The sequence below is a fragment of the Heterocephalus glaber genome, unplaced genomic scaffold (genome assembly GCF_053883595.1).
Source record: "Heterocephalus glaber isolate CG9 unplaced genomic scaffold, H.glaber_assembly_v1.0 deba00001600, whole genome shotgun sequence".
Taxonomy (NCBI): Eukaryota; Metazoa; Chordata; class Mammalia; order Rodentia; family Bathyergidae; genus Heterocephalus; species Heterocephalus glaber.
In genome coordinates this window covers 32,223,617-32,250,855 of record NW_028258372.1, presented here as the reverse complement: position 1 = coordinate 32,250,855, position 27,239 = coordinate 32,223,617, and the positions used below count along the sequence as shown (strand labels likewise).

The 27,239-nt window shown below is 32.6% G+C and overlaps 1 long non-coding RNA gene across 1 annotated transcript; it reads right to left on the bottom strand.

Annotated features, from left to right (window-relative positions):
• Positions 1–10,728: 10,728 nt before the first annotated feature.
• Positions 10,729–26,561, bottom strand: LOC147823162 (uncharacterized). The gene is made up of 4 exons (XR_015444442.1): positions 25,991–26,561; positions 22,215–22,361; positions 17,800–17,906; positions 10,729–11,271 (listed from the first exon to the last, which is right to left on the bottom strand). It is a non-coding gene; the product is annotated as an uncharacterized LOC147823162 (long non-coding RNA).
• Between the last annotated feature and the right edge of the window lie 678 nt (positions 26,562–27,239).

The following is a 27,239-nucleotide window of genomic DNA, read 5'->3' as shown; positions in this document are numbered from 1 at the left end:
CTTGCTCCTGGCATTCATGCTCCTCTGTGATTCACACTTCTTATGAATGACTAAGACAAAGGTGACAGAGTGTGCAGAATTGTACGCATGTAATTTGATTATCTTAAATTAGATTCAGTGCTGTGCTTTGTTCTAGTTCTCTCTCGCTCTCATCCTCGCCTTCCCTTGGTCTCTTCTCTTGCTCTTATGCTCACATTACCTCTGCTTCCCCTCACAGTGTGTGTGTCTGAGTTTCAGAATAGCATACTGCAAGGAAGTCAGGACAGCATCTTGGAGCTAAGCAAATACTTTGGTTAATAACAACCAAGGAACAAAACTCTCACTTCTATAACTGAACTCTGCAAACCATTTCTGGGAATTTATAAGTGAATCCTTATCCAAATAAGTCTTGGGTTAGGCTGAAACCTAGTTGATACTTTGCTTTCAATCCCTCAGAAGAGGAACCCATTAATCTACTCCAGGATTGCTAGTCCACAGAAACTGTGAAAGAGTTAATTATGTTTAAACCACTATATTTGTGCCAATATTATTACACAATAATTAAAATGAACACTACTGAAATTTTTAGAAGAAAATTTCTGAATGCTCAGAGATGAACTTGGTGGGATAAATCTATTATAAACAAAGGGCTCAGCTCCCTCTTACTACAATGGAAGGTCCTAAAGTATATTTCTTCAACCAAGACATTAAAAATTTATTAGAAAGAGGAATAATGGTCCCTTTTAAAAGCACTGTAGGGGCTACTCTTTGCAAACTAAAGAAGATAATAGGGATGCTAAACCAGCAGTACCAGGAATGATGATTCCCTATTGTCAACAGGAAGAATTGGATATTTATTTGTAGTGACAACTTAATTATCAGAGATAAGACAGGCATCACAGTACCCTCATTATTACATTGTTCATACACCATCATTCACCCAATCACCTGAAGAAAGATCCATTGGATCACCTTTGACAGCTACTTTCCTCACTTAGTTTTTCACACATTTCAAATGTATTCCATTCCCTATCCATAATATCTGGCCTCGTGCGGTGGCTCTGTGTTCATCAGCTAAGCTAAACCATGTTTCCCAGAATTCCCCTCACTGAATGTTTCCAAGTCAGATTTGTTCATAAAAGAAATTTTCTGTGAGGTCTGGATGGCAGTAGTAGAAAAGCAACCGATTTTGTGCTCTGAAAATCCGTGCCGTGCCAAGTGTTTTGACTTGCACATTATCATGGATCTGCTAGCTCTCCTTGTTGGTATGGGGCAACAGCTGGTATGCAAATCCTTTCTGGCTGCCAGATCCCCAACAGCCAGCCTGAACCCTGAGCCAGCCACAATGATGGGCATTACCTTATCTCTCCGGGTGGACAGGAGTTTGGGCAGCTCAGCTCGTTGCTCATTTTTCTGGGAAAGAGAACTGCCCACAGGCATGGATGCTTGGTAACATGGAGATCTAGGGAAGAGTTATGAGCATCACTCATCCAGAAATGGCACCGGATATCAAGATATTTGGGTTCTACATACATAATTCAGAGTGACTTTAACTGGAAAGTGTTAACAATCAATCAAGATAAGTCATCATTGTGCTGATGACAGTGAGACTTTCTGTTGCCATGCCTTTTATTGCCTAATGGGCTCAAGTACAAAATGGTAAGGATGGCAGGGGCAGGTTTCATACGGGAGAATCAAATGACTCCTGATCACCAAGGCCTCTTCAGCTACAACCACTGTTTTGAGCTCCACCTGCCAGTATCAGGAAACAGTGAGCCCCACATAACACTATTCCCTGGTAAGGCCAGCTAGTTTCCTAGATAAGCTGGTAATAATAGATTAGTTCTATCACAAAAGTACAGAACACTGGACTCCTGTGATAGGAAGATATTCTGGATGTAGTTTTACTTTCTCCAACCCAATTCTGTTTAACTCCAACTTTGTGGAATAACAAAATGTCTCAGTATTATAAATAACTTCTGACCAAAAAACTAATATCCTAGCAGTGGAATGTGACAATAGAGATGATAATTATGGCATTCACTAGTCTTACAGTGTTTCTATCTTCATAAAACAGCTATATTAATAAAATGATAAAAAGACCCCTGAACATTTTTGTATCTAATATTTAAGTTACAAGCTATTACTAAATAAAGACTACAATAGAACTAGCAGAGAAATGAGAGTTTGTAAATTACCTAAAAGGAACAAAATGGAAATTTGTGTTATCTTGGAAAGAAAACGACGGTATCTTAGTTCCACGGTGCACGCACCATTATGTTAGTACTAAGTATGACTTTCTTCCCCACATGGCTCTACATTACAATGGACAAAAAGTTTTATGCATCAGATTTAACAGTGTAAATAAAGTAGCAGCTTTTTCCTAGTCTGAGGGCAGATGAAAGCCGGGTCCTACTGTAGTTTCCATGCACTTTCTCATTCGTTTTCTAAACTGCTTATTGGTGTGGGTCAGAAGCTATGTTCACAAGTCCACAGCTCCCAGCAGATCTCCCCTTCTCCAAAATCATGAGCACAGCACACACGTGAGTCTGTAGTAAAGAGTTCCAGCTAATGTTATGGATCACCTGTACACGGAAGTTGAAGATAGCAAGACATTGACACATATTCGAGTCTATTCTTCTCAGTTCCAGATTAGCATTGTAGTTCCCACTTTTTATGTCCATCTTCTCTTCTCAATTGCTGCCACTGCTTAGTTCTGGCCCAATGACAGACACAAAGGCGGCATCCTTATTAAACTACTTAACCAGTTATTACAACTATAGAAGGTGTAATTCTTCCAATAAATTCCCAGACCTTGTCAATTTAATTACATCTCACCAAATATTACCAATTTCAAGCTCTTTTAATAGTTTTCTATAACCTCTCAGCTCTGAGTTCTATGGTTATTTGTCTTTTCAGCAGTGAAGGAAGGCTAGGAAACATACTTTATTCTTGATTTAGCTTATATGAGAAAGAGCATTCCTCAGAAATCAGTATAATGCTGTGGTCGAAGATTTTAGACACATATTACATTTAAAATTATATCACACATGTCTATGGCTATCATATTCCAGGGATTTAATACTCAACTATTTTATATTTCTTTTTAATTTAGGAAGTACCAAAATTATATTTCTCAAAAATAATTTGGTACACAAAGTACCTTGCTTTAGGTAAGAAATAATCGTAATGAAAAGGAGGGAATTGTAACTTTTTAGTTTAACATATCAAAATCTGTTTTTAGTAAAAGTGTCTTAATTCTTTAGTCTTGAAATCATAAAGATGTTCTTTAGTACATTTTTACACTAAAAATACTGTATCACAACACACCTTCAGTTTATTTAAAATCTAGGCTGTACCAAATGCTTATGATTCTCATACTCATATGCTAACTTTCTTTAGAAAAAGAGTTCTCCAACATAGTTTAAATTTAAGTATCTGAGAAGCTAAAAAATATGCATTATTGGCTTTATCTCCTACTAAATTGATTTAGCAATTTAATAGAGGATGCAGGGTTTTGCTAGATCAAACTTCCAGGGACATTCATATGTCCTGTTGAGAATGCTAACTCCAATTGATCAGTGAATCAAAGTGAGCAAACTGCATAAAATTTCTATTTAATTTTATCTGTTGTAGTATGTAAAACTTCAATATACAGTGCATCTGAAACTGAAATTAAAGAGCCCATTGATTGCAGTCATTTCTCTGAAACTTGCTCTCCATTCAATGAACATTTTCAGCAATGAATAGAAATCAAGGGTGATGAGAAAACAATTTAAACTAACAACTTTTCAGGATGAAGGGAAACATAACAAAGGGTGAAAAGTATCATTCTTCTAATATCAATAGCATTGCCTTATATTTCTACAGTACTTTATAGTTTTCAAAGCACTTTCAGATATTATTTTATTTGATTCACACAACTGAATAAAACTAGGAATACAATTTGCATTGTTCTTTCCATTCATCATGGGTAGAAAAGTAAAGTAACATAGGAATGATCTTCACATCACCTTTTGCTTTGGGACTGAAGTAATCAAATGCTGCAGGGTCTCTCCAGGGACATATGTACAGAAATAGGATCTTTTATTTTTTGGTAGCTAGAAAACTTTGAAAGTCAGAGGCAGTCAGTTGCAATGTAACCTACTTTAGAGAAAGGTTCTGAAAACAGGAAATAATCCACCAATTTAAAGCAGTTAATTTATCAGGGGGAAGACAATTATTTTATCAGAACAGTAAACTGTAGAAGTATTTTATCAGAACAGTAAAAGTTAACTATAAAAGAAATATATTGTGATATGTTTTTATAATTCTTCACTATATTCCTAAAGAAAAATTAAAGACTGGTAAGATAGGTATTATATTTTGTACAAGTTGTTAAGAGATAGTTCTGATTATGATTTTTCATATATGTACATATTCTGAAGCTACCTAGTGATTTCTTGCCTCTACCAATTTATTTTTCAATCAGTATTTAAGAATTATGATAAAATAGATTAGAAAAAGTATGCACAAATTTGAATGATAAGAATAAATTTATGTAAAATAGAAGTGATTATATGGAGACAAAACATTTAAATATTACAGATTTTTCAAACACAAAATACATAACTCTACAAGATAACCATTTATTCTTGAACAAATTATGCACTATGTAGGCTCATAATAGATCTAAATACAGTTTAGAAGGAATTTTCAATACCAAATGACTCCCTCCTTCCATATTTATAGAACATAAATTTAAGTTATAAAATTAATGGAAGTATTTTAGATGCAATTATTTAATGGACTGTGATCACATATTAAGTGAATTCTTTCTGGAAAAATATTTAAACTCTCATTAGTAAAACACAAATTTTGGTGCAAAATTATAGCATTTAGATAAAAAGCAATTGAGCTTTTCTAGTATTAATTGATGTAACAAAAATTCCTAATGCAACCATAAAATTCAATATCCAAAGCTACAAAGTTTGAACTGTCATAACTAGCTCTATTGATTTTCTTATGTAATCAGAACTATACAGGTATAAACTAAGGCTCCAATAAAACTTCTGAAATCATAAATATCATGTGCAATGCAATTAGCAATAGTTAATTAACAGTCCATTAATAGTTATGGAAAATATTTGTGAAGATTGCAAAGGTGCAAAGATTAAATATATCCAGCGTCTATAAAATATGGCTAATTTTTCTTTTTGAGACAAGGTTTTGCTCTATAGTTCAAGCTGGTTTTGAACTCACTGTGTAGCCCAAGCTGGCCTGGAACTCATGACAATCCTCCTGCCTCAGCCTCCTGAGGGCTGAGATTACAGGCATGTGCCACCATGCTAAGCATAGCTTTGTTTACTATGTAGCACTAAGATTCCAACTGCTGACTTAAAGTGGAAATTCTTGAAGCTCTTCATCTTTCAGTTAGAGCAGTTTTCTCAGTTCCTTTCAGTAATAAATAACCCAGAATTGGGACGGTGGATTTGTGAATTCATTCCAGCACTCTGCTGCAGTTATAGAGAGCTGGCTTTTCTATATAAAAATAAGGTGACACTTAAAATTCAGAACCAAATATCAGGAAGAATTCTTCAACATCACCTTCTCCATTTTTCTAGTCATGCTGCAACTTTGTTGGTAATGCTAACTATTAAGCAACATTGCAATTAATTATCAGTTTTCTACCTAATGTGTTTCTTCCAGGTCAATCGTGTTCTATTTCAATTCAAGTTGTGCTGGGATTTCCTCAATATACTGGAAGATAAATAAATGCTTGCAGAATTAATGAAAGAATAGAAGTACAAAAATGATAAAGTAAACTTTGCAGAGAGGCTACTCACTTGACAATTTATACAATTTAACCATTGGTGAAATTGGACTCTATTATTAGAGAAAACATCATCTCTACTCTACCACTGTAACTTTAAGCACATAAACACGGACAACAAAATAGTCTTTCTTCTACTCCTACCTCAATTACTACTTTTCTAAGTTAAGCATATAATATCGATCTAAAATTATCTTTTCCTTATGAAATTTTCCTAAATCTTTCCACACTGTTAACACTTTTTCATAAAAATAGTATATACACAGGTGCAGACACACAGTTTGGTTTTCAAAGTAGAGATCAAACTTCAAAGAAGGACAAATATTTCAATGATTGAAGGAGCTTGCAACTTTTATGTGGATTCATATACCCTTTGGTGTGGTGCTGAACACTGTAGCAGACACAGCTGTCAGTGAACATACTTGCAATTACTTTCCATTGTGACACAGAGCTATACTTTTGGATTGGCTTCATTTACTTATCAGAAAAACTCATCTCGTTTTTTTAAAGAATATGAGAATTGCTAATCTCAGCTGCCTTTGTTTCCTCATCTTTAAAAATCCAGCATGCATCCTTGTCTTCATGCACATGTTCATGTATGAACATCTTCCTTATATACTTCTACTGATATACTTATTTCCATATTTGAATCTCTCAAATTATACTTTATCCTAGAGAGTACGAATCCTAGGTTACATATTCATATTCTTCCAATACATAGTGCCTTATAAAAACACTAATAGTTAAATAACTCAACCAGTTAAAGTTGGCTACAATGCTTTTAAACTTGGAATGATGGTTTAGAATATCATTATGCGGACACATTTTATGTGTGAGTAAAAACAGACAGAAATATATTTTTAATGCTAAACCTTTTTCTCTAAATAGTGTTTGTTATCTTTTCCCTGGCATTGGATAACTCCTTTCATCAACTGAGCACGTAGTGTATCATCATCTATATCATGTTAATTTTATAGTACACTAATATTCTGTCCAGGAAGCATCAATAGTTCTATTTTACAAATTAGTATAATGGTCTCAAAAATTGAAACATTTGGCTAGAATCAAAAACTTTCAAGTGATAAAAATAAATTTTGGGGTGTGGGTACCGGGGATCGAACTCAGAACATTGAGCTTCAGAGGCAGGCACGAGTGGTGCCACTGAGCTACATCCCCAGTTGCCAAAATTGAAATTTTCTATCAGAACTGTCAGGATTTAGGGCCATGTATTTTCATTGACAAAACTATTGTGCTGTTTAGACTAATTCAGGAAAAGATCAGATCTTTTTATATATATATATATATATATATATATATATATATAAAATACGCATATATATGTATATACACACATATATATATAAATACATACATATATACAAATGTAGAATATATAGATATACACACATTTATATAGAATGGTAGAAATTTTTATTGCAACATTAAAAGTCTTATTTATTCATTTTTGTAGATAAAAATATTGTTTCACTACTGTTCCTCACCACTGCTTATACCATTCCAAGCAAAGTGATTAAGATGCAACAGAGAAATAAGGTACATAGCACCCTCCAAAAATCATAAACATACAGAAACTACACAATGAACTCAGTGACACAGACAGGAAAAGAACATTATTTAATAATTTTTCCCTACTATTAATCACTGACAAACTTTAGAATTTTTAAACTCTTTGTATGCTTACTACTAAGTACAAACAGTCCAGATAAATGAATTGCTATGACCCTCAAACTCACCCACCTTAAACACTTTCCTTCTTTGTCACATAGACAAACTTCAGATTGACAGAATTTAAAATTATGGTCATCACAGTTTAGGAGACATCTAAGCCAACAATAAAATTCCATTGAAGAAATGTACACTTATAATATCCACCATGTTCCCTCTTACTCCAAGGAAGAAATCTTGGTCCTTTTAATATTTGTTAATAGATCACTGTGGCTTGGTCTTTTGGAAGAAACTCTTGACTGAAAGAGATCCTCATTTATAATTTCTTCCATTCATTCTAATCTTGATACCAGCTGAGAGAGGAGCTCATGTATTAATTTCCACTAAACTTTCAAGAACCAAGTATTGAATTCACATACATGAAATTTTTTAAAACAAATCTTCCCTATTAGTGAATATTAAAAAAAACATTTAAAATTTCAATAATCTAGTAATTTTCCAGGAATTTCAAGAATTAGGAATGCAAAGAATTAATGAAAATTATCAGAGGGGTGAGTTAGTAAAAATCTGAATACTAATTAGATTCTTTTATAAATTCTTCTAGAAAGGAAAAGATTATTTGTGATAGTCGCTAGGATAAATTCATACAGAGATGGATTATATACAGATTATATGTATACATATTAAAGAAGAGTGTATACATGTGAGGTAATGACAGGTTAATTAAAATTTAAGATTTGTTCTTATTTGAGAAAAATGCTGAGTAGTTAAGAAACTGTACCATTCCCAGTGTAAGTTACTTTTTACTGTGAGCATAACACAGTTTATGCACTACAATGTCTTTAGAGAATATATTAATTATAGATCTGTATATTAATTCTTTTAAATTAAAGTGATATTTTTGTTGTCAATACATTTAGCAACTTATATGATCACTAACTATTAATAAAGATGTAATTAAATCAAGTGTTCTTTGTGCTAAAAATTTTATACATATATACATATATATGAATGATACATTAATGATGGGATATTATAAAATCTAATATTGTTGGAAAAATCAATCAACTAAGTTATTGAAATAAAATCCTTAAAACTATTAAATTTGGATATGTTCACATATGAGTTGCATATTAAAAAGCAATTTATTTCAATTAGGTAGCAAATAAATTTTAAAAATAAGACTTTCTAAGGAAATAAATGAATACATTAAAGCCTAAAGCAAATCTAGTTAGGAAAAGAAATCAAGAAGCATTATCAAAAAAATTCAGTGATCAGATATGAAATATGAACACTGATGAAGGGAACAAACTACTAAGATGACTCAAAATTACAGGAATATCAATCAAATAATTTTAGTAATAATGTACTGAGACCATTTTTGAATCATTATAGCATCATAGTTTAGTGATGTGATTAAGCTCAAAATGAAATTAGATTTCTTAGCTGAAAAACTCATGTATCACTTCAAAAATTACTGAGCTTTCACCTCATTTGAAAGACCTAAAGAAGTTAGATATAGAGAATAACAATGTCAATAACAAACAAATTTCAGAGGCAAGGATAATCTGACTACTTAATCAAGCGTTGAATATGAAAGTTCTTTTCATGCATGGTTAGAAATGGTAGAAAAAATTACAAAGATGGTTGATACCAAGATTTTCTAAAAATTTAAATGTTCTCTGGTAAATTTACCCACTACACTTTAATAATTTTTCTGGAGAGGATATATGTCTTTTAAATAGCAAATGTTTCTAAATCAAATATGTGAAATAGAAAACAATATTTACCTAATCATAGAAACAATTAATATATTTCATAAGCAGAATTAAATAAAATATATGGAAAAGTTCAAGCTTTATATTAAGTACATAGATTAAAATAGGCAAAGTTGTCATTCCCATTATCGAAATTATTGTACAAAATATAGTTGAAGAGATTGTGAAATAAAATTTATACTTTGCAACTAGAATTACTTATAAATTAGAGAATTATTTTAACATCAATTTGGTAAATTATTTAAATAACTGATTCGTTCACATTTTGCCTAATGATTTTACTTCTAATCAACTGTCAGTATTATAAAAAGAAAGATGATTTAATTCTATTATGATTTCTAGTAATAAAATAGTTAAAATTATCTAAAAGACTGAAAATATGTAACCTTGCAAATAAATGTTAAATTTCAATTTAATGAGAAAAATTTATGATTCTAAATTCTTAAAGCAACACTGAAGAGCAGTTTTCATTTGTTGTCAAGAGACAAAGTTCCATTTTTGCAACAAGAAAAATATAATATTGTTCCTGAGGTCTATATAGTATCCATTACCCTGTTTAAAATAACAAATACACACACACACACACACACACACACATTCACACACTGTCTTGTAGCATTATGCATCATGTATCTCATGATATATTATGAGGAAAGGTTTTCTTTTGCCTCTTGCTAAATCTCCAGCCCTAGTGTGTAATGACTGGCTCATAATTGTTATTAAAACTCATGACTATGTTTTTCATGAAATACTATAGTTAAAACATACAAGAACCATTCTTAAAGGTTAAAGAAGTAAACTTAAGTCTAGAAACACAACTGAGTCTGAGATATTTGCAAATCAAAATCATTAAAACATTTCAAAATGTGTATATTTTTGCCATAATTCAAAATTAACTTTTTCACGTGAATTTATTTAGACACATCCAAAGTAATTTTAAAAATATTTGTAAAGTGTTTAATTTATTTACTAGAATTTGATTAAAAATTGGTTTGATTGCCTTTTTAGTTCAGGATGCAGGATGGTATATATATATATATTTCCTAGGTTTCCTGTTTAATTAGATCATAGTAATGAAGTACAATGAATTTTAGCAAATAATCAATTATCAATACCTACAACAAGTTAAAATCATTGAAAGCATTAATACAAATGCTAAAACAATCTGTAGAGATCTGGTTATATGTTCTGTTTTCTTTCAATCTTCATAACTCCCTAGTATTTTAAAATTAATTTTATTGGTACATATAAGGTATACAATATAATGACATTCATCACTGGAAATTTGCACCTTTACATAATCCATTTTGGTTCTTACTTTTTGCCCATTCCCCTTTCCTCCCTTCAACCCCTCCATCCCTCCCTATTTACAAAGACTTTGTTTCTATTTTTCCTTTTTCTCATATTAATTCCATTCCCTTCTTTCTTTCCCCTACCCCTTCCACTTCCCCTTCCCCTTTACTTTACTTCCTATTTTACATTATCTATTATACCTTTTAGTCCTTATTTACTCTTTTGGTTTCTCACACTAGAGAAACTATTTGGTACTTATACATGTGAGTCCTATTTATTTCACTTAAGAGTATCGCCTCAATGTGCATCCATTTAGCTATAAATGTCTCTAGTTTCTTGTTTTTGTGGCTAATACTCCATTTTATTAAAAACGAAAACCCATACTTTCTTTACCCAGTCTCCTGTTGATGGGCAATCGGGCTGCTTCCAAGTTTTAGCTATTACAAACTGTGCTGCTATGAGCATGGGTGCAAATATATCGCTGTGGTATGATTCTTTTAATTCTTTTGAGAAGATACTCAGCAGGGCAATAGCTGGGTCAAATGGGACTTCAAGTCCTAGTTCTTTGAGGTATCTCCATACTGACTTCCACAATGTTTGCACTGGTCTGAACTCCCGTCAACAATGGAGAAGGGTTCTTCTCTCCCCACACCTCCACCAGCATTTGTTATTGGTCGATTTCTTGATAGGAGCCGTTCTGATAAATGTAAACGTATTGTACACCTAAAAGGTACCAATAAAAGAAATTAGGCACAAAAAAGAGAGAGCCCACTTGTTGATTATTTGTGCTAGTTCACGGGAAAGTGAGGTTTTGTTCATAAAATCTTTTCCTACACCAATGTCTTCTAGAGTTCTACCTAACCTCTCTTCCAGCTGGTTTAGTGTTTTTGTTTTAATATTTAGATCTTTAATCCATTTTGTTTTTAGTTTAGTGCATGGTGAGAGATATAGGTCTAGTTTTAATCTTTGGCAAGTTGAAATCCCAGCAGCATACTTCATAGACCTTGAGAAAACAATCCAAAACTTCATTTGGAACAAGAGACCTAGAATAGCAAAAGCAATTGTAGGCAATAAAGACAAGGTAGGGGGTATCACAATCTCCAACTTGAAACTATACTACAAAGCTACTGTAATTAAAACAGCATGGTACTGGCAAAGAAACAGACCTGAGGACCAGCGGAACAGATTAGAAGATGCAAAAACAACTCCAGACACACTCAGCCATCTCATCTTCCACAAAGGAACCAAACACTCTCACTGTAGGAAAGATAGCCTCTTTAATAAATGATGCCTAATTCACAAGTTTTGAAATCTGTGACATCATTCTGCTCTACTGAAGGTGTAACATTATCAGTAACACTATAAAATATTTGTCATTTAGATGCACTCTGAAGTCCACTTTGCCTTGGGCAAGTTACTGAACTTCTTTAGACCCAAAGTAGAACAAGGTATTGATATTACCACATTGACCAGTGATTATCAACAATGTGTTGGATATTTTTAGTACAAAAGAAAAGTGCATATGTGTCATAAATGCATATTTGTGCATCTTATAAGGGCTTTTTTTTTTTTTTTTTTTTTGGTACCGGGGATCTAACTCGGGACCTTGTGCTTGCAAGGCAGGCGGCGGCATCACTGAGCTAAATCCCGGCTGCAATGTGCATGTTATAGATTTGAAAATGTACATATAATGTTTGGAATGTTCAGCTATTTATGATCAGTGAATAATTGTGCTCTTCATGTTTTCTCTTTACCCAAACTAGTTATACTTTCTTCTCATTCATTATATTTTCATTTGGTCAGTTTGACGATCCTTCTTTAAAATCATTTACAAAGAAAATAAGAGTTGCAAAATATTACTTAGATTTTAGGAATTGCTAAATTTATGATTAGCATACTGCTTTACTTTCTCGTTTTCTCAAAATTTATTCAGGGCTCTGTGTGGGAAGAGTAGGTAGGGTGAAATTTAGACATGAATTTGGAAAAAAATTATATATATAGTAATACATGGCAATCTTCCCCAAAATCATAAAACTGCATATAACTATATGTAAGTTACACCCAAAAAATTAATCAAATATGTCAAATAAACCAGTCTATATTTTTTGTGCTATTGAGTTGAAAGACAAGACAAATGTCACACAGACAAGGAATCTTTATTTTAATTTATCATAACTCTCAACATCAAAGTGCAACATCTGCAGATGCTATGGGACACATCAGTAGAACTTGCGTGTTTTGTCTCAACATAGACTCATACTCACAATATCAATGAGCTTCCCCATCCTTTATCTTTGATATTTGTTACTGCTCAATAGCTCTAACTTTGTTATTTACCTTGATACTATTTCTTAAAGAATATTTACCTATTGAACTGAGAAAGATAAGAGAAATATTTTGAAATTCTTAAATCTGCTTGATTTTTAAATTAAACACATTTTAATTAAAATACAGTCTACACATGGTATGATGCTAATTTTTAAGGAAAAAAACAATAAAATTAAAATTTAGTCTGCTGAATATCTTTATATTCTATAATTGTTCTCAGGAAAGCATCATCTAAATGTAGCTACTGCCGGTTGTGGTGGTATACTCCTGTAATCCCAGCACTTGAGAGACTGAGGCAGGAGGATCACCAAGAGTTTGAGGCCAGCCTTGGGTACATAGTGAATTCAATGCCAGCTTGAACAACATAGTGAGACCCTGTCTCAAAAAAGCAAAATAAATAAATGAATGAATGAATGTAGCCTCCTCTTTTCCTTACTCTATAACTCTGACGGTTTTAACAAGAAATGTGTTCACAATATTTGGGTTAAAGAATTTCTCACAGTAAGAGCAGAGCTAATTCAAAGGATTAAAATACAACTACATAGAGAATATATGAAAGGATTAGTTATATTAACATCAGAAATAATTATGTGGTCATTTTTAGCTAGAAATCTAAGCACGTTGGAGAGGCTTTGCCAGACCATAGAAATTAGTATGAAATGTAAAAACAAGCAACTAAGATAACAAGCAAAGAAAGGTTAAATGTCACTTTCTTAAGTCACTTAATTTCTTTCTTTCTTTTTTTTTTTTTTTTTGGTACCAGGGATTGAACTTGGGTCCTTGTGCTTGCAAGGCAAGCGACGGAACCACTAAGCTAAATCTCCAGCCCTAGTCAGTTAATTTCTATTTGCAAAATCATCATCATAAAACTGTCAGTGATTTTTGTATGAATAGCAATAGCATCTGTTAGAGGTGAACTCAGGATGTATTCAGACCAGTGTGTCTTCATGAAACCAAAACTATCAGTTCAGGCATATTTTTAAACCAGTTCTCTATATTATTAAGCAATCATACATTTTTATTTAATAGTAAAGAAAACATCATTATAGTATTTCACAGTATGTGTATTTGCACTTTGGTATAGAAATGTCCAAGAAGTATTACATGGACAAAATGAGTATAAGTATCTTTCTAATTATTTAGAGATAATAAGTGTATAAGTAGGTAGGGATAAATAGAAAAAAATATATATATATCTAAATGGATAAAAATATTAGCAATACTTATCTATCTAGCTGGGATTGGGGGAGTGAATCTACATTGTATACTCTATTTAATTTTGTCTCTAGTGTTGCATGTACTGTATTCTACTTACAATTAGATTGAGTTTCATAAAATATACAGGAAAGGGAGTTTTACTATTCTTAATCACAATATATATAATAAAGTTACCAAGTTTGCTATGCTATTCTACAGTTAAATTATTTGTGAGAATATAATTTTAAGAAAAACAAAAAAAAGGAAATAAATCACAAGATTTAAATTGAATATACTTTAACCTTTTATTTATTTTTATTATATCTATTTTACTTATTTATTCTGCTATACCCACTCACAGATTCATCAACACATGTTCTGATTAAAACCATGTTGACTAAGAACAATTTAATGAAAGCTACAACATAACATGTAAAAACTCAAGCTCACCTAACATAGAAATTACTAATCATATTAAAAGCTGACCTTTAAAATACTGTTATTTGTATTGCACTATTAATTTATGACTGTTTCCTCAGGTTTTATTTTCTATATGGCCCCTAGTCAGGACAGAAGAGAGTCTTTATTTTGACTACATAATTTAACAATGAACAATGAGAAGAAACCTGAGAAATACTAGAAATGTAAAATTAACCTACTACATGACATCAGCCATTTCATCAACACACAGATTGTATCTATGTTATCCACAAAAGATCTATTATTATTATTATTATTATTATATGCTTTTAGTCCTTGAAATTTTCAAATTTTATTTTAGTTTTGATTCATTAAGTTTATTGGTACATTTTAGGTATAGAATATGATGACTTTCATCATTGGGAATTTGTACTTTTACATGATGTATCTTGGTTCTTATTTTTTCCCCATTCCCCTGCCTTCCCTTCAACCCCTCCACCCCTCCCTATTTACAAAGACTTTGTTTCCGTTTTATCCTTTTCTCATATTTTTTCCTTTCCCTCTTCCCTTTCCCCTACTGCCCCACTTGCCCTTCCCTTTCCCCTTTGAACCTTTTCTTCCTATTTCACATTATCTATTACACATTTTGCTTCTCATTTACATGTAGCAGCACAGTTTATAATAGCTAAATCTTGAAAACAGCCCAAAGCCCATCAACTGGTGACTGGATAAAGAAGATGTGTGTCTTTTCAAAAAAAATAAAATAGAATACTACTCAACCTTAAAGAATGATAAACTGGAGACATTTACAGCTAAGTGGATGCACATTGAGGCAACACTCTTAAGTGAAATAATAATAATTATTATTACAGATGAATGATTTTCATTTTTTTTACTTCTTTTCTTTATGTAAATAGTATAGAGTTAGGTCTTGTAGATAATGCTGCAAGTACGTTTATATATTTGGTCATGAATCCATCTATGAGGATTACTTAAAAAGCATTCTAAAGGCCACTTTGACTCACTGGTCTCCTGCATCTTTTTAATTTCTGGTTTATCTATTGCTTGTACCAAGCATTATTATAAACTTAAGTGGCTTCAGTATTTGCCTTCCTTAATTGTTGGCAATGAGATATATATTTTTAAGCAACACTCCTGATTATGTGTCTTTCATTGTTGTTGTTTACTTCTCTGGTTTTTCTCAATCTTATCCATGTTGGGTCAGCCCCCTCTGGCAAAGTAGCTATGTCCTTGGCCAGCTGGCCCTGCCGTCACAGAACTTATGATTAATGTCCCTGGATTCTAGCCTAAAACTTCACTTTGCTCTCATTATTCCTATGAAGGTTCAGTAGGTACTTACTGAATAAAATTTCTCAGTTCCTCATACATCACTGGACAATTTTAGGAGTCCTAAATTTTTCTTTTTTCCTATTTTATTCCTACATAAAAGAGGTTTTAGTAGAATTTTCATTCAGTCATTCAGGAAGGCACATCCTTTATTAGTTCTTTTGTGAAAAGTTTTCTTCCAAGGCCTTATATCATGTCATGTGAATATTTTAGTGGTAAAACCATAAGCTTTAAAAATATATATTGATTTTTCCAGTGGAAAACAATTTAAACTTAAGCAGTAATACCCTGATTTGTTTGAATACCCAGAACTAAAATCAAGTTGAAGAAAATCTGGAAATTTGCACATGTCTGATAAATATATTGTCTTAACTGAAGGGTAGTGGCTTCACTTATTCTAGTGACAGCAAGAAAATCAGACTTGACAAGGTGGATTCCTCATTTTAAATCTAAACAAATAGTAAGAAATATTTTTTCAGCCCTTTTAACAGGTACATCACTGTATTCAAAATATATCCAATAGGAATACAGTATTGATGTGATTCATATTTGAATCTGTGTCCTGCTAATTTTTCTGATAAAAGTAGATTTTCCAAGGAAACTTATCTACCAAGTGTGATTATGTTGAACATAAGCCTGCCACCTTTGTGATTATCTGTCTTGCTGATTAATAAATTGGTATCTGGATTATCAATTATGTTTATATCTTTAACACGAACTTGTCTCTTGGGAGATATATTGTCAACTACTGAAATGAACCTTCAGCATCTACCACGCATAGGTTTTAATGACTTCCGCTTCGAGGACCAGCCACTGGAGTGTACTCTTTTGTTTTTTTGGTGCCGGTGAACAAACTCAGGACCTTGGGCTTGCGAGGCTGGCATGACACTACTGAGTTAAATCCCTGGCGCTAGAGTGTACTCTTTTTTTTTTTGCTTAAATTCTTTAATTGGTACATTTTAGGTATACAATACGTTTACATTTATCATTGGGTGCTTGTACCTGTATATGATGTATCTTGGTTCTTATTTTTCCCCATTCCCTGTGCACCCTTAACCCCTCCACCCTTCCCTATTTACATAGACTTTGCTTTCATTTTTTTTCTCTTCTCATAATTTTTCCGTTCCATTCTTTCCTTTCCCCATCTCCTCCCACCACCCCAACTGCTTTGGAACTTTTCCTATTTCAAAGTATCAATTATTAGGGGCCAGGGATTTAGCTCAGTGGTTCCGCCGCCTGCTGTGCAAGCGCAAGGACCCGAGTTCAATCTCCGGTACAAAAAAAAAAACCCACAAAGTATCAATTATTAGTTATTAATTCTCTTAATCCTCTCACACTAGAGAAACTATTCAGTATTTACACATTTGTGTCCTATTTATTTCACTTAAGAGTATCGCCTCGATGTGCATCCATTTAGCTATAAATGACTCTATTTTCTTGTTCTTTGTGGCTTAATAGTACTCCATTTTATAAAAAAAAACCCACACACACATCTTCTTTATCCAGTTTCCAGTTGATGGGCACTTGGGCTATTTCCAAGCTTTCGCTATTACAAACTGTGCTGCTATAAACATGGGTGCACATATATCTCAGGTAAAGGTTCAGGGTCAGGAGTGTAGCTCAATGTTAGAATACACACTTGGTCTATGTGAGCCCCTGGGATCGATGCCAGTACCAAATATTAAATGAGGTAAATTAAGTTTTAACAAGGAAAAGTATACATTTGCATATAATCTAGACTGGAAATGATCCTTTGTTCTCTAGAAAGTTGTATTGCTTTCTTAGGGCTACCATAATGAACTACCTACCACAAACTCACAATTGAAAACGACAGAAATTCCCTCGCAAACCTAGAGGTTAAATATCGGAAGTAGAGGTCTTTCAGAACACTGCATGTAAATAATTTTCATGTGTTTTCTTTCAGATTTTGGTGATGCTAGCAATCCTTTAGGTTCCTACCTTGTAGATGCAACATGTAAATCTGCTTCTTTTTACTCAGGTTTTCACCATGTTTTTCTCTTCTTCTTCTTATGGAGAACCCAGTCATATTAGATTACAGGTTCATCCTGTTGCAGAATAAATACATCGTTGTTTTCATAGCAATTACACCTGCAAAGACTACTTCCAAATACAATCACCTCTGTACTGCATGAGGTTAGGATTTCCACAAATCTCGTTAGAGGGCAAAATTCAACCCTTAAGAGAAGCTGTTCTCTATTATTAAACACTTAGAAAAGTGGCAGTGGGGAGAAGAATAGATGCAAAATCTTTCACAAATTTTGGTAATTCTACTGTCCTTCACCCAGTGTTTACTTTTGAGGGCTCTTAACATATTTACACAGGCTCTTTCTTTATCATTCCTCAATTCTCAAGTTAGAGCATATTGGTAACTAATACCAATGAATATTTCATATTATTTTGGAAAATAGCATATTTTCCTTTCTTTGTTATGTCAGGTGGATACATATGTGAATTATTCAGTAAATGTAAATTCACTTTTAAAGATATAATGACTGTTCTCCCTGTTAAACATTTGAGTTCTACACAAACTAGATTGGAAGGTTTAATTTCATTTTCTGAAGCCATCTGCAAGCAATAATTTCTTTTAAAAAAAATAAACAAATACAATTGGCAATAAAATCATTGTGTGTATGCATACATGTGATCATTTTCCCCTTCAATGGCCCATTTATTAAAGAAAACAGAATGCTTATTTTGATATAATGGGGGTCTTATATAAAATGGAATGATTTCCGAATAAGTAGAGTAAAAATGATCCCTATATAGCTGACTTCTTATTTGTCCTACCAGGTAATTTAATATTGCCATATTTCAAGGGAAAATAAAATTAGATTTTCCTTTGGATTGAAAGCCAATTTTTAATTCTTCATTTGTATTTATGTCATATCCTACTTGGCCATTACTCTTTCTGCATAAATGTATGTTGTATTTAGAGTTTAAATGTATGTCATTAAGGCATATTGATTTGTTAGTAATAACTATGTAGTAATGCACAATTGCAAGTGTCTGTCCAATACTAAATTTTTCTTGATAAATTTAAATAGTAACGTAAAACAGTATTTGATTGCTCATATACTAGTTATATGTGTTCTAACAAACATAGATTTTTTAAAATTACATTTAAAAAAATTTCATACCTATTTTTCATTCTTAATCTAATCTACATATATGTTTTCATTATGCTTATAATAATTACATTGTTTCCCAGAAATAAAATAAGCCATTGTCTAATTCTTGTTAATGTTTAGATATCTACACAGCAATGCACACATTGATTTATTTGCTTTCTTGGTACCATGTCAGATGCCAGTATTTCTCTAAACAGTTTATCTGACCAAAGATGTATAATGAACTAGATGTTCAAGTGAGTAAATTGTCTAGCAGGCTATAAAGTACTGCGCTACAGGGGAAAATGAAGAAAACAAATATGACAAAGATGATGAATACTTTTGGAGAGCATTTTGGAAAGTATTGGGTATGTTTAAATAAGACAGTTGCTAAGCGTATAAGATTGGAGGAAAGATGTGAAGGAGGTTAGAGAGGTAATCAAGAGGTAGAAGTACATGATAAGTGGATGATAAAAAGCCTCAAAGCCAGGGCTCTGTCCAGTATTTTCTGGAAACAATTTTATTCTGCTTACTGTAGTGGAATAAACAACCAGGAACAATGCAAAGGGAGAAATAGTCAGAAAGGAGACAGGAAACCAGCTCAGGAAGTGGTTTTTAGGCAGTTTCATGTATTTGCTGTGCACAAAGTTATGCAAGATTAGTGTAATTAAATTGAATCAAATTATTACAATAAAATAATTATTTAATCTTTAGTATTGAGGCATAGAAAAAGGAAGCTGCTCATTCTTTTTTGTACCAGAGATCAAACTCAGGACCTTGTGTTTGTGAGGCAGGTGATGGAACCACTGAGCTAAATCCCTGGCCTGGAAGCTGCTCATTCTTATAATCTAAATTAGAGATTATAGGGCATGGAATCATGTTGTTAGCAGTGGTGATAATGGAAATTCTTCTAATGATACTATAAATGTAGAGCCCAATTTTCTTCCATGTTCCTTTGTGTTGTCATAGTGAGTACAAACCAGAAGATTCCTGAAGTGGTCCAAAGCTGATGAAGTAACAATCAACTAAGAGAAGCTAAGATAGAGAGAAACTAAGACAAAATCAAGAATTTAATTTTGATCACATTGCATTTATTATCTTCATTATTCAGATATACATTTCAGTCTAGAGTTTGAAAAAGAGTGAAGGGAGACATTTATATTTTAGATTTATTTGCATGAACTAATTTAAAAAATATATGGTAATGGAGTATTAATTATTGTTAATCTCTAATTATTTTGTTATGAAATTTTGTATAATTTTTCATAGAAGAAAAGTGTTTTTTATATTTTATTTATTATTATCTACTCTTATTATGTTAAAATAAAGATAAATAAAATAAAATATTGGGCAGAAAGAAGTCACCAAAAAAGTCAGTACAATGAAGAAACAAGAAGTGTGCTCTGGAGCACTTCAGGATTAGCACTGATCTTATTGTAGATAAAAAGAGGAATCTGAAAAACAGCCACAAATGAGATAAGAAGAGGAGGAGAGAGATGCCAAAAAAACAGCAAAGAAAATGCTTCAAGGAGGGAAGGAGTGGTCCACTCCTCTGAGTGCTAAGAAATACTTAAAGTAACTTATATAAAGAAGATGCAGGTGGGGCCAGAATTTAGCTCAGTGGCACTGCACTTGCCTCACAAGCACAAAGTCCTGAGTTTGATCCCCCCCCCAACAAAAAGAATATGCAGCTTACGAATCTTAATTCTTTAATGATAACTCTCTGGGACAAGACATATGAAAAATTTTACCTTTGTTTCTTTGTAACAGTCTCAAAGGAGAATTTGAAGAATTATCAACCTTTATCTTGGAATATTTGCAAGACAGTTTGAAAATACAGGCAGAAAGGATGAAGAAGGTAAAAATTTCTGTTGTGAAGATGTTACCTAAAATCCTCAAAAATAGATAAATTATTCAGATGAAACAGATTGGTTAACTGAAAAATTATTCTCTGTGGTATTAGAAGATGTCCTAGGTGCTGAAGTTAAACCGAAGAGCAAAACTGACAATTTTCACTCAATTCAAGGAGTGTATATGGAAGGAGAAGATAGCTATGAAGCAAATATTAACACAAATTATGAAGCAATTAACAAATACTAAAAATTTTCCTAAACGTGTAATGTTCTATACATACTTGGAAAGATTGGAATACAAAGCAATATGGAAATGAACATAAAATAATCCATCCTAAAATTTCAACCAGTAAACTTGAAATCAGGGGAATTAGCCATAAAATTATGGAAAGGTCCAAAGGATCTGAGTCTGAAATTGCATGCGATATCTTTTAAGTGCATAAATAAGCAATTTTTCCGAGGTGACTAGGTGGTTAGCTATCATGTATTGCCAAACAGTCCTCTCACCCCAAAATACTGTAGATGACTGCTAAAATGCTGTTTCAAACATTCTGCAGTTTTTAAATAGCCAGATGTTTGGAAGTATGAGAACACATGTATGGATGACTGACTAAATTTGAGTATCATATGGATGTTTTGACAGCAAATACTTTGTGTAAAAATGCAAATTGGCTCATTAGTTTGGAGATAAAGCAATTAATGTTGGAATATGACCAGATATTCAAATTCAAAGGATGGAAGGCATATGAAATTTTTTCACAAGTGAAGGTGAATAAATTTCGTGTAAGATTTTGTAAAGAACATAAATCAAGAGAAAAAAATGTTAGTGGAATTTATTTAAATACTCACAGATTTTGTTGTATTTAAGCATAGAAATACATACTAATATTGCAATCAGAGTACTTTAAATTTAGGTGAACAAAACTATAAAATAATTATTAGAATTTTTAAAAGGGTAGCAAAGATGAAAAGTGCTTGATGCTCCATGTATTCTGTGGTTTTTCATCCTCTCTCTATTTTCAGTTAGAAAAACAGTGTCTTCATTAATTTATTTATCCATAGTGGTTTGTTATGTGCCTGTTCCGGCATGTCATTGTGATAGAAAGGAAAATAAAAGCAAAAACAGGTAACTGATGGCTTCAAGTTCCTTTCTAATATTAGTAATATCAGTTGGAAATTACCCATTGATTATTTTTGAATGTTATGATTTTCACAGATTTCTTATCTTTTGAAAAAAAGGGGACAGAATAGCTTAACCATGCTAAATGTATCTTCTTTATCAACTGTCTCAGAGACTTTTACAATTTCAAGTTCTCCTATATTTTCCTCAACAGTATAAATACAGTCTTTATGAATAAAATTTTGAATGAAATTTCATATATAACCACTTCACCATTTTTGTTGTTTGTATTCTTCAGGTTAATATTTTTCAGATGCAGTCACAAATAAGGGAGTTGGAGCCACACGAAGAATGGAGCTGGATATTAGCAATATGACATCAGCCTGTTCATCTTTCTCCAAAACCAATCATTAGTTCTCTCTGAAAATGCAGATTGTTCACTCATTAGGTGTTTTTAAACTACTTTTTTGCCTATTGAATTACAGTATTTACTCAACGAAGAAAACCAGCAAAATTAAAATTTGCACAAGCAATTTTGTCTTCACTTTCAGTAATTGTTGGCTTAGAAGGTTAATTTTGAGGAGACCCCCATCCCCATTTGTAGTCTCTCTCTCGACCCTGACATGGGGATTTGCTTGTTCTCAGGGTTACTTTCCCCAATAATTTTTCCCACAACTATCAGTGAATCTTTAGGACAAACTTCCCAAGGTTTTGAAAACTATTTAAGAACTGAGTGACTATTCTCTGTTCAATGGAAAAATGATTTGAAATTATCTTACAGGTAATTTGCAAGGACAGTATTCTACAACTGAGGAGAAAAATAAGTTTAATATACTCCTCATGTTTTAATATTCAAGGCTTGATTAGGCTTTTCATCTCAACAAAAAAGCCTCATTGCTTAGTATTTTTTTTCTGTGTAAGAAATGACATACATTACCAATTTTACATTTGACTAAATCAATTTTATTTATCTGAAATTTATATACATTTCAAGAATTCAGATAGAAATAGGATTAAAAATATTAAATACTTGTGTGTCTTAAATATGCTATTCACAAGCAGTTCAATTGTTATGTCAATGCATTAATAGAAGTTTCACTAGAGTTATGTTTAAACCTTAATTAACTAAATCTTGATGTCTGTTTTTAGACCACTGAGTGATTCTGGAATTCAGCCATAAACTCAGAAGGGAAACAGCTGAGGCCACAGAGGGCTAGAAACACATTTTCTAAAACATTTACAAAGATCATTCTGGGCCCAGACTACTGTATCATTCTTGATTCTAAATCTTTACCAATTTTGATTTTGTCTGCAGCTCACAGTTTTATGAGAAGACAACTTGATTGCTAATTTAATTGTGAATGATGTTATAACAAATTTTTCAAAACTGTAAGAAGAATCCACCATAGTTTGGCAACTGACAATAGAGACACAAATTTCATTATTTGTGTATTGTATTTTGCAAAATCAAATTTTTGCAGCCTTATAGCAAGTATCTGGAACTGCATATTCACAACATTATGTCAAACATAATGTCATGCAGATCACTGTTAAAGATAAAAGTTTGTAGAGGAAAATCTGGGGTAAGAACTATATTGGCTCTCTGTATTCAATTCTCAGCTTGCAAATTATCATCTTGAGATGATAAGACTTGAACATTTTGGTAGTTTTTTTAGGTTCCATTTAATCATTGTCTTCCAGAAAGAAAAATTCAAGTGCCTTTTTCCAGTAATAAAATTAAAACCTAAAAGTAATTTACACAAAAGTTTTGTAAACTGCCAATGTATTTTTAGTTTGTACCTGATGACAGCAAAAACCGTAATGCATTTGTTAATGCTGATATGTCAGCTTCATTGGTTCAAGGAATACCAAGCAGAGTGATAAAGCATACTCCTAAGTGTGTGTGCCTGCGAGGGTCAAGGAGGCATAATCTTGGCTCCTGTACAATTGGCTCCTAAATTTTTCCTCTCTGGTGCTGTTCCCTGCTCTGCTTCCCAGTCTCCATGAACTGTGCAGCTTTGCCTCTCCAGGTTCTTCTGCTCTCATATTTCTGCCTGGAGCTGCCCATTACGAATCTCCTGAAAGTGTGAGCTAAATGAAGCCTTTCCTCCTTCAAATGCTGGGTGTCAGTATTGAGTATCCGTGACAGAAAAACTTGCTATCACATGTATCAGTAATGAAGACATTTTCAGACAAAAGTGCTAATTAATGACCTCTTGTGGGAAAGTAGACAAATATCATAATATATTTAAGTTCTTACAGTCCATGTATTAAGATGTAGGTCCCTTACTCTATGTAGTTTGTAAGGGTTATAATGGAGAAAAAATACTGAGGCAGAAAATATTATAAATAGGCTAAATTTACTCGAAGGACAAAAATAACTACAGTAATTTTGCCTCATTATAGAGGTACTAAAAGCTTACTGTTATTTTAATAGCTAACAATTTCTATCTTCTACTGTTCATGCTTAAGAGTGCATAGAATACAAAAATATTATTAAATATCAACTCCAAGTAACTAGTATTTGTTTAACCTTAAAGCTGTGTTTCGTATATCTGAATTTCTAGACGGATAGTAAAATATCATTTAAAGATGAGGGGTGGTAAGTCTCTCTCTTGATTGTAACAAGAACCCGTCTTCGTATGTGTGTGTGTGTGTGTGTGTGTGTGTGCGTGCGTGTGTGTGTGTCTGTGCTCTTTTACAAAATGCTCACTCTGGTGTGGGTGTGGTGATGGGAGCAGATGAGGAGGCTCAGGAAAACAAGATTCACTATGCTCACAGTGCCTCAAATCTAGAGGCTCAGCAGGCCACGCAAGGCCACATGGGGAAGCTTTAGGCTGGTCGAAAAGAAGGGCGTGGGAGGAAGGGAAAGTTTATGCCCTATTCCATGTGGAAATTTCTGCAGGACAGAAAATGTTGAAATGAATTTACATTTTAAAATAATTCCAGGGCTCTTTAGCTATAAAGGCAATCTCTGGTTGCCTGGCACCTAGGTCCGGGATGAGCAGGAAGAGGAATATTATTTTCTGAGTCATAAGAGCCACATAGAGTAGGAATTGTCTAGAAAATTTAGTTTGCCTAGCTGTTCAGAATCTCTACATCTAAACATTGGGCAACTCCACCTAAAAAGGATTGTAATATATAAAAATGCTATTCAGAAAATTATAAATCTATAAAGTGCATAACACTTAAGAATTCTTAGAATGAACCCATATGCATTGCTCCTAAGACCTGGGAAAAGAATGGTTTGAAAGTCTCCTTTTTGTCTAAAATAGCATCTTTATTCCCAACAGCAAAGATGAAAAAATAAGACTTTTTGATGAATGTAAATAAAATAAAGGAGGAAATAATATGGGGAAAATAGTAGGTATTGAATTTATAAATATTTGAAGTTCAATGCTAAATATTTGGCTGACATTTTCTGCAATATTTATAAATATATCTATCATTGTATAGTCATAGACCTAAAATTAGAAAATGTACAATGTGATTTAGCATCTGTGAAAATACTTCTTAACTGAAGTATTTGTTCTTTTAACTGTTATACTAACTCATGCTGGGGAAATTTCTCCTGAACGAAATATAGTTTTCTTTATTTTCATGAACAGTTAACTCAATTTGTTGGAGAAATTTTGAATTCTATTTTTAACAAACAAAAAATAAAAGTAGAAAGTATCACATGAAACTATTATGACCAACTATACACCAATAAGTGGGAAAAGCTAATAGAAATGAATACATTACTGAGTACATATCACCTACTAGTTTCCACACAGTAACGAAACAATTCTGAGTGAAAAGATAACTTCAGAACTGGAGAAACCATTTATAAAGTATGCATTTGACCCCAGGTTAACATCCAGAATACATAAGGAATTCAATAGCATCTAAGTTATAAACTGATGCAGTATACTTTTGGATATTATAAGTTATTGCAATTATAGTACAATGCTAAGTATTTGTGCAACAAAAACATATCTAAACATAGAAAAGTAACCATAAAAATGAAGTATAAAAGACAAAACATGATATACTTGCAGTGCACTTACCAGGAATTGCGGTAGCAACAGTAGTGCTCAGTGGTCCATGAATGAAAGAAGAGTGATGTGTTTTTCCAGATATTGACTCCGCAATCCTGTAGACTCTGTAGTGAAACTACAATAAATGTATAAAAGGTACTCTTCTTTCTTCAATAATAATTTATACTTGTTTTTACTGGATAAACTTTTAAAACAACCTACTTCGTTTAAAACACATATTGTGAAGCTGTACAAAAATGTTTTCCTTTATGTACTGACTCTAGAAACTTTTCCTTATTTTCTATTTTTATTTTTACTTTTTAACCTTTTTGTTACAAACTAAAGACATATATTAGGAAAGACGTAAACAGGGTCAATATCCTCAGTCTCAGCACGGTCTTCCACCTCCCATCTTGTCCCTTTGGAAGGTCTATGGGGGCGATGGCACAAATGAAAATGTCATTTTCTATGATTAAAATGACTTCTTGGAAAGTTTTCTGAAGGACTGCCTGAGGCTGTTTCCTGTTTTTTAAGTAGAAGTATATTCATAAAACTGTTAAAAATATAGAATAATAAATGCATGACATGTTTATTATCATTATCAAATGTTACATATTGGACATAATTGTATGTTACACTTTTATAAAATTGACAGCATAGGTTTGTTTACACTTGCATCACCACAGATACAGTTACACTCAGTTGTATGACAAGAAGACAACTACAGTGTAACCAGAATTTTTCAGATTCATTACAGTATTATGAGATCACAGTTACATGTCATCTAAGGTTGACTAAAATGTCATTATGCACCATGTCACTGAATATAGCATATTTTCTTTACCCACTCATTCAGTGGCTGGCATTTAGTTTGATTCCTTACCTTGGCTATTGTAAATGGTGCTGAAGTGAATACGGAACTGCAGATATCTATTTGACACATTGAGTTTATTTCCCTAGGAGATATATAGTGGGATAATATGAATTCTCTTTTCATTTTGTTGTGAAATCTTACTGCTTTCCACAATGACTATGTTAATTTATATTCCTAAGTATAGCAGTTGTAATTTCTTTAATTTCATAGCAACAATTACCATCTTTCATCTTTTTGATAAAAGCTCTTCTCAGAAGTTGAGGTAACATCAATTGTATCTTTAATTTGCATTTTCCTTATGATTAGTTATGATAAACATTTTTAATATGTCTATTGGTGATTTCTATATCTCTTCTTGAAAAATATCTTCTGGTTTTTTTCTCACTTTTTGTTGGGTTACTTGCG